A 7744-nucleotide genomic window follows, 5' to 3' on the forward strand; every position below is an offset into this window, starting at 1 on the left:
GTACGAGTGTCGGGTACAGGTGTATATCCAAGCGTCAGACATTCATAAATTTAAATCTTAGAATCTTGGGGTACGTATACAAAATTGGATATGGGTACGGGGACATGTCATATGCACATATATATTGCATATTATATAATATTCTCGATGAAATGATTTAAATTATGTAGAAATATATTAGAAATTAAATATGATTTAGAAAAAAATATGAAATTTCTATATCTAATTCATGTGAGAGCCTAAAAATATTGCTTTACTAACAAATGTGAGTTTTTTTTTTCTTCATGTATTGTCACAAATTAAAGTATCAGAGTGTCTAAATTGAATACGAGCGTCGGATACATATCCCATACCCTTATCTATGTCACATCCGGTGGACACGGGTATTGTGGGGGAAATAGAAGAGTCCATGTAACACAGGCGCCACTCCCAGATTAGCAAGTTGATCAACAACTTTGTTTCCCTCTCTCAAGGTGTGAACCAGAGAACAACTACACCTTTTGAGTAAAAACTTGGCATCTTCAATGAGGGCCTTGTATGGTGAATTTTGGTTTGGACCATGAAGAAGCTGATTGATTGCTTGTTCAGAATCTAATTCAATAACTACATCTTTAGTGCCTTTTTGGAAGAGGATGGTGAGCCCTTCGTAAATGCCCCAAAGCTCAGCCTCCAAGCTGGTGCAATGGCCTAGCTTTCCAAAGTAACCCCATATCCAGGTATCTGTCTCATCTCTTAGCAAACCTCCATAACCTGCTTGGCCTGGGTCTCCCTTTGAGCAGCCATCAGTGTTCATTTTTAGTGTACCAGCAGATGGACAGTGCCAATGAATTAATCTTGGTACCTGCAGACGGAAGATGCATTCTATTGGTCAAATGTTTTGGTGTGATTTCTGAGTGAACTTAAACGTGTGCATGAGTAATTGGATAAGTAAGGTTTGACTTTGTTATATGGAGCACACAAAAAAGCATTGTTGATTGTTGATCTTATATAGATCATTGTCAAATGATAAAAGAGCACTAACAGCATTTGATCTGAGGCGTGGAGTTTAGTTATGCTTTTGTGGGATTCATGAAAGAAGAGAGTTAAAAGAGTTTAACATCAGACAGAAAATGTAATATCTATTATGGAGTTGTTTAAAATAATTTAAATAAGTATATGTTTTAATCTTTACAAAAAGGTGTGTAATGTGGTAAGAGATAATGTGACTTAAATAAGAAGTGACATAATTTAAATAAAAAATAAAAATAAAAAGGTGTATCAAAATGACACATGCCAAACAACCCTAAGTACCACTTGGTCATGCACATGAATATATAGAATAAATTCTCATTGATTTTCCAATTTCCCACTTTGTATGATGGAAAATTTTGGAATAGAAAATGCATTCTCTGGTTAACTGACAGATAATACCCATCACACTTTTGCAGCACAAGTTAACATGACGGGAATGTAGGTAATTTTTACTTGTTTTCCAATTTTCCTCCTCCTGATGGCCCTTTCGGAACATTAATTGTTGTTTTTTCATGTACCATGTTGGATGGAAAAGACTTTTCTTTTAAAATTTATGTAGAATTATTCATCATAATAATGTGTTAGTGACATTTTTAACATCAAGCAACTTATTGACGGGTTTTATAAATTGAGGTGAGTGGCTCACAACTCTATTCCATCATTTTTTATCTATATTAACCTAGATAGGGGTCTTTTGGGAACAATGGTAAAAAGTCAGTTTTTTGACTTTTTAATTTTTTTAGCCAAAAAGTCAGATTTTTTACTCAAAACAATCCAGTTTTTTGGCCAAAAAAGCTACCAAAAAAGCCAAAAAGCTAAAAAGTCAGCTTTTTACTAACTTTCCAAAACACAACAGAAGATACTTTTTGTTAAAATTTTTATATGGAATCATTTACTAAAATGAGATGTCAGTAATATTATTGATATTAGGAAACATATCGATCGATTCGATTTTTTTAATTTTAAAATGATAGGTCCACAACTCTACCATAAGTCTCATGTAACTAACAACATTTTCATTTCTTAACAATATTTTCATTTTTTATCTATTTATTAACAACATCTTCAATTGTTCCTAAAAGCCCTTTTTTTTTGTTTTTAACATGATATTTAGCAACTATTTTCAAGACAACAGGAATTGATTTTCATTTATTTTTTACAAACGAATTTTTACTTCAAAAAACAAAAAAATTAAACCTTAAAGCTCTTGTATATTATGGTGAGTAATGGTAGGAATTATGAAAAAAAATATCATGAAAAATTTTATAAAAATTCTCTAATCTTAGATAACACATATAATAAAACACCACACACTCATAAAAAAAATAAAAAACTTCATAAAACATTTTATGATCCCTAATATTACTCTAATTAGATACACCCATATATAATGAATTGGAGTATTTACCTAAATTAATTAACTAAAATAACAATCCAAAATTGTTTAGAAAAAAGTACTTAATGAGTTAAGATTATAACTTCTACTTTAATATTAACGTTTTTTTTTTATCAGGAAAAAAGAGTTTTATTGATGATTAAAAGAAGTAAATCAATAATGCATCAATAAAGAAAAGGCAAGTGCAAAAAACATTATAGCAAAACATACTCAGCCCAACTAAGTTGGCACTAGGGGTGTAATTTTGGCCCGTGGCCCGCGGGCGGCCCGAAGTGGGCCTGACTCGTTAAGGCCCGAGCCCAAGCCCAGCTCGAGGCCTTGGGCCATTGTTTTGAAGCCTGGCCCGGCCCGTTTGGCCCAGCCCATTGGACCGCCCAAAAGCTCGCCCCACCCAATGCCCAGTGTTATTTTTAATGGAAAATAATAAAATTTTGGTGGAAAAAATAAAAAAAATTGTTTAGGCCTACCCAAAGCCCAAGCCCAGACCCGAGCCCATGGGCCCAGCCCGAGGCCCGGCCCACTGGCCCGCCCAAAGCCCGAATACACCTGGGCCTAGTTTTCTGGCCCATGGGCCGGCCCGGCCCAAGCCCGAATGGGCCGGGCCAAAATTACACCCCTAGTTGGTACCAATATGAAAGCTCAATCATAGGCTAGCATCAAGTTTTGTGAGGGACCAAACAGAGACTAGAGGGAGGGAAAAAAAAACAACCCAACCAAAAGCACACCCAAACTCAACCCACCAAAGACAAACCACCAAAAATTCAGAACACCATCACTGCTAAATGTACAACGATAGATGAGCAAAGTGCTAAGATGTCTCCACACTGGTACCCAAACCCAAAAGCAAAGGGAAGAACAAAAAGCAACACAAACCAAATAATACTAACCAACAAAAAAGAACACTGCAAACACATATCTCACACTCTTCAACATCACATCAGAAGCAACTACGGATCAAACCCAAATTGGAGATGAAATCATGAAATGAATACATGCTGCCAATGTGATGGTTCTTTACCCAGTAAGCCACTTTGACTTTGATTATTAACGTATTAACATTAAATAATTTTAATGTTTTAATAACTAGTATACTAACTCACACACACACACACACACACACACACACACACACACACACACACATACACACTCTCTCTCTCTCTCTCTCTCCCTCTCTCTATTTGTATACGTACATATATTGGCACCAGCTATCCATACTTCCTAAGACCCAGACACCATGACCACCCACCTCTACCAGCAGAGCACACGTCCTAATGTTCCATTATCTTGCGCCAGGACACGTGATGTCCCTCTTGGACCTAACTAACCAACTGGCCACACGTGGACTCACCATCACCATACTGGTCACACCTAAAAACCTCTTTGTCCTGAACCCACTTCTCTCCAAACACCATTCTATCAAAACCCTAGTGTTGCCTTTTCGTGCGCACCCTTTACTCCCCACCGACGCAAAGAACGTCAAAGACCCCCCTCCTATAGCCTTCTCTGCTATCATGTGCTCTATGCACCAACTCTTCACCCCCATCCTACATTGGTTCCAAAACCACCCTTCTCCGCCGGTGGCCATCGTCTCCAACATGTTCCTGTGGTAGGGCCACCAGCTTGCGTGTCAGCTCGAGATTCGCTGATTTATGTTCTCATCTTTAGGTGTAATGGCCATGTCATTCATTTATTCGATGTGTCGATACCCATCGGAGAATGATGATCTGAATGATCCCAACCGTCTGATCTCTCTATTGAGAATTCCAAATTCCCTGATATACCCTTGGTGGCAGCTTTGATTTCTGTGTAGTACTCAATAGTTCTAAATATCGGCCGGTACGTACTATACCTGCCGATTCGTACCGAAAAATCAGAGCACCGGTTCAGATATGGACCAGTATACCAGTAAGAATGAAATCCGCAGCCGTAGTGGTCGAGTCCTGGTACGTAGCGGCCTGAATCCATTACATAGGGCGATACAGGCCGGTTGTTGTCGGTACAGATGAAAATCAGCGCAGAAAACTGCTCGTGGCTCCGATGATGTTTCTGGTTTTGGATTGTTGGTCTTTGCTAAAGTAATAGTGCAACTATGAGGTTCATGAGGAGGTTTTGCTGTCCTTTGGTGGCTTCCGGCGTGTTTCAGAATGCTTTTCTGGTCGTGAGTTGTTGAGCAAAGCTTTGAGGATACAGCAAGCTAGGTATGATACAACACATGGGGCGCAGAGTATATCTTTTATATGTATATTTTATATAAATGTATATCGATAGTTTTGGGCCAGGATATTTTGCTGAGGACAGTGGGTTGTTTTGAGCAATCTTTGGCCCATGTGTTTTTGTAACCAACTCGTGGGTCTAGTTGGTGTACTGCTGTGGATTTGTTTTAAATTGTAGATAATTGAAAGTTATAATAAAGACTAAAATAAATATATATTATTTAGTTGAAAATGAGTCAAAAGTGTTTATACATATCACAATTTTGATTAAAATGTGACAAATTAAGGCTAAAAGAGTAAAAAAAAAATGCATAAAATTGAGTTTCAGAGGATTGCTAATGATTTTTAAAATTCCACTACTGTGACACCCGATTCCCGATACGTACCAGCCGATACAACCGATACCGATACTCCGCGATCGATATCGATACCGTTACGTTACCCGATACCGTAATTTAGAACCATACTCACTACGTGGAGGGAGACCCAATTTTGGAATTCTTGAAAGATGGTGTTCTTGTTAATATGGCAAGTTCTGGACTCGTGTTTAATTGGTTCAGTGAGTTAGAACGAGTTTATTTCGACCACATGATAGAGGAAGCGGGCCATGATCGGGTATGGACGGTGGGTCCATTACAACCTACTGAAGATGATTCTTCAGCAAAAAGATCTGGGTCAAGACTGGAATTGGCCAGTGATATATCATCTTGGCTTGACACATGTGAAGATCGCATGGTGGTGTACGTGTGTTTTGGGAGTCAAGTTGTGTAGAACAACAATCAAATTGAGGAAATAGCATCTGGGTTAGAGAAAAGTGGAGCTAAGTTTTTATGGTGTGTCAAGGAGGCCCAAAGGGACACAAGGAGGGAGATTACGGCGTGATACCACTAGGGTTCGAAGATCGTGTGATTGGAAGAGGGTTGATAGTAAAAAGATTAGACCCCACATGTGATGATATTGAGACACCAAGCCATCGAGGCGTTTTTGACTCACTGCGGTTGGAACTCGGTTCTTGAAGGGCTAGTTGTCGGGGTGCCAATGCTGGCATGGCCAATGGAGGGTGAGCAATTTATGAATGCTACTCTATTGGTGGCTGAGCTAAAGGTTGCAACTAGCGTTTGTGAGGGTGCACAAACGGTTCCAAACTCTGACGAGTTAGCCCGAGTTGTGGCTGAGTCGGTGAGCAAGCAAGAGACTGGGAATGAACGAGTAGGGAAGCTACGTAGGGCAACATTAGATGCCATAAAAGAAGGTGGAAGTTCTTATAAGGACTTGGATAAGTTGGCCATGCATATTTCACAAGGGGCTTGATCTTATTTTAAGAGGGAGGACATGAAAAATTAACCAAAAAAAAAAAAAAAAGATTTATATTTTCTTTTTGATTGATGGACGGTAAAGAAAGAAAGAAGTTATGGTCATTCATGCATTGGAAAATCTACAAAACGAAATGTTTGTGATAGGAATAAGGAGTTTTTATAATTTATTTATTTAATTATAACATATAAATTAAGGAAATAAAGTATGAATATGTTGGGATATATCTCCTTATTGGAGTATGGGACCCAGTGGTTTATTAAAAGAGTTTAATTTGGTTTGGTATTAGTTATAATATATTTTTATATATTATATCTAATTTGTGGAGACCCAATTCAATTTGGTTACAACTAGGGTTTGATAAAAAAGCCCACAAGTTTACCATATATATATATTGGTATTGTTTGTTTTTCGGTGTGTAAGAATAAAAAAAAAGGCAGCCGTTTTTTTGCTTGTGGTGCAGCACCTTTTTGATCAATTGTTGGTGAGATAGTGCTTAGGTGAAAATCAAATTCGGTGGAATAAGTTCTTGATTTTCGGCAGCTGTTTGCGTGAATATTCGGCTGGTTTGGTGAAGTTTATTTGGATCTTCTACAACTCTGGTTTGAAGACTTTTTGTTCATCTATTTGGTGAGGTATTTCCTCTTGTTTATTTGTGATTATTTGGAATTCACCTAAGGGTGGTTTTGTGTGACCATTCGTGTCTCGTTTGTAATCGTTTGGAAACTCTTTGGTTGATAGTGGAATCGGATTTCGATCCCGTGGACGGTACTCACATTGAGGGAACCATGTAAAAACTCTTGTGTTGCTTTTGATTCAATTTTTCCGCTTTAGTTTTTATTCCCATTGACTAATTTACTTGTGGGGAATTGTATATTTTCCCTAACAACTGGTATCAGAGCTTACGGTTTATTTGGGTTTATTTATTTGTGTGAATCAATGGAGGGGAATGTGGGTCGCATGTCTAGCTTCAATGGAAGTAATTGGGTAACATGGAAAACTAAAATGGAGGACCTATTATTTTGTAAAGATTTGTATGGACCTATTGAGGGTGATAGTGGCAAACCCGAGGGTATGAAAGATGATGAATGGAATAGGCTTAATCGAAAAGCCATTGGTGTTATCCGTCAATGGATTGATGATAGTGTGTTTTATCATGTTGCTACTGAAACTTCAGCACATGATTTATGAAAAAAAATTAGAAGGCCTTCACGATAGGAAATCAGCCACAAATAAAGCTTTTCTGTTTCGTAAGTTGGTTAATTTAAAATATAAAGAGGGCAGCCCTATTCCAGAACATCTGAATAAAATAAAGAGCATTGTTAACCAACTTGCTTCTATGAAAATTATTTTTTATGATGACTTTGATGCTACTTAGTTCTTTGCCCGAAAGTTGGGAGACTTTGGTTATGACAATTAGTAATTCGGCGCCCGATGGAGTTGTCACAATGAGCCAAGTCACTAGTAGCTTATTGAATGAAGAAACTAGAAGAAAATCAGCGGGTTCCTCTCATTTGGAAGCACTTGTTGTGAGAGGTCGAAGCAAAACAAGGGGGAGGAGTAATAGTCATGGTCGTGATCAAAGCCGCGACAAATCAAGAGATGGTTCTTTTTCAAAGAAAGACATTGAGTGCTACTATTGCCATGAGAAAGGGCACATGAAGCGGGAATGCCGAAAACTCAAGAACAAGGAGAAAAGGTGTGACAAAAGTGTAGATAAGAAGCAAGAAGACACAACGGTAGTTACTACCGATGATCTCATGGTCGTTTGTGAAGATGATTGTATCAATTTTGTGGGCCAAGAGAG

At 38.0% G+C, this 7744-nt stretch overlaps 1 pseudogene; it reads left to right on the forward strand.

The window, feature by feature from the left end:
* The first annotated feature begins 5148 nt into the window (after positions 1 to 5148).
* LOC114310558 (flavonol 3-O-glucosyltransferase UGT89B1 pseudogene) lies at positions 5149 to 5934 on the forward strand (annotated as a pseudogene).
* Positions 5935 to 7744: the final 1810 nt, after the last annotated feature.

The sequence above is a fragment of the Camellia sinensis genome, chromosome 15, assembly GCF_055761805.1.
Source record: "Camellia sinensis isolate YWXY chromosome 15, ASM5576180v1, whole genome shotgun sequence".
Taxonomy (NCBI): Eukaryota; Viridiplantae; Streptophyta; class Magnoliopsida; order Ericales; family Theaceae; genus Camellia; species Camellia sinensis.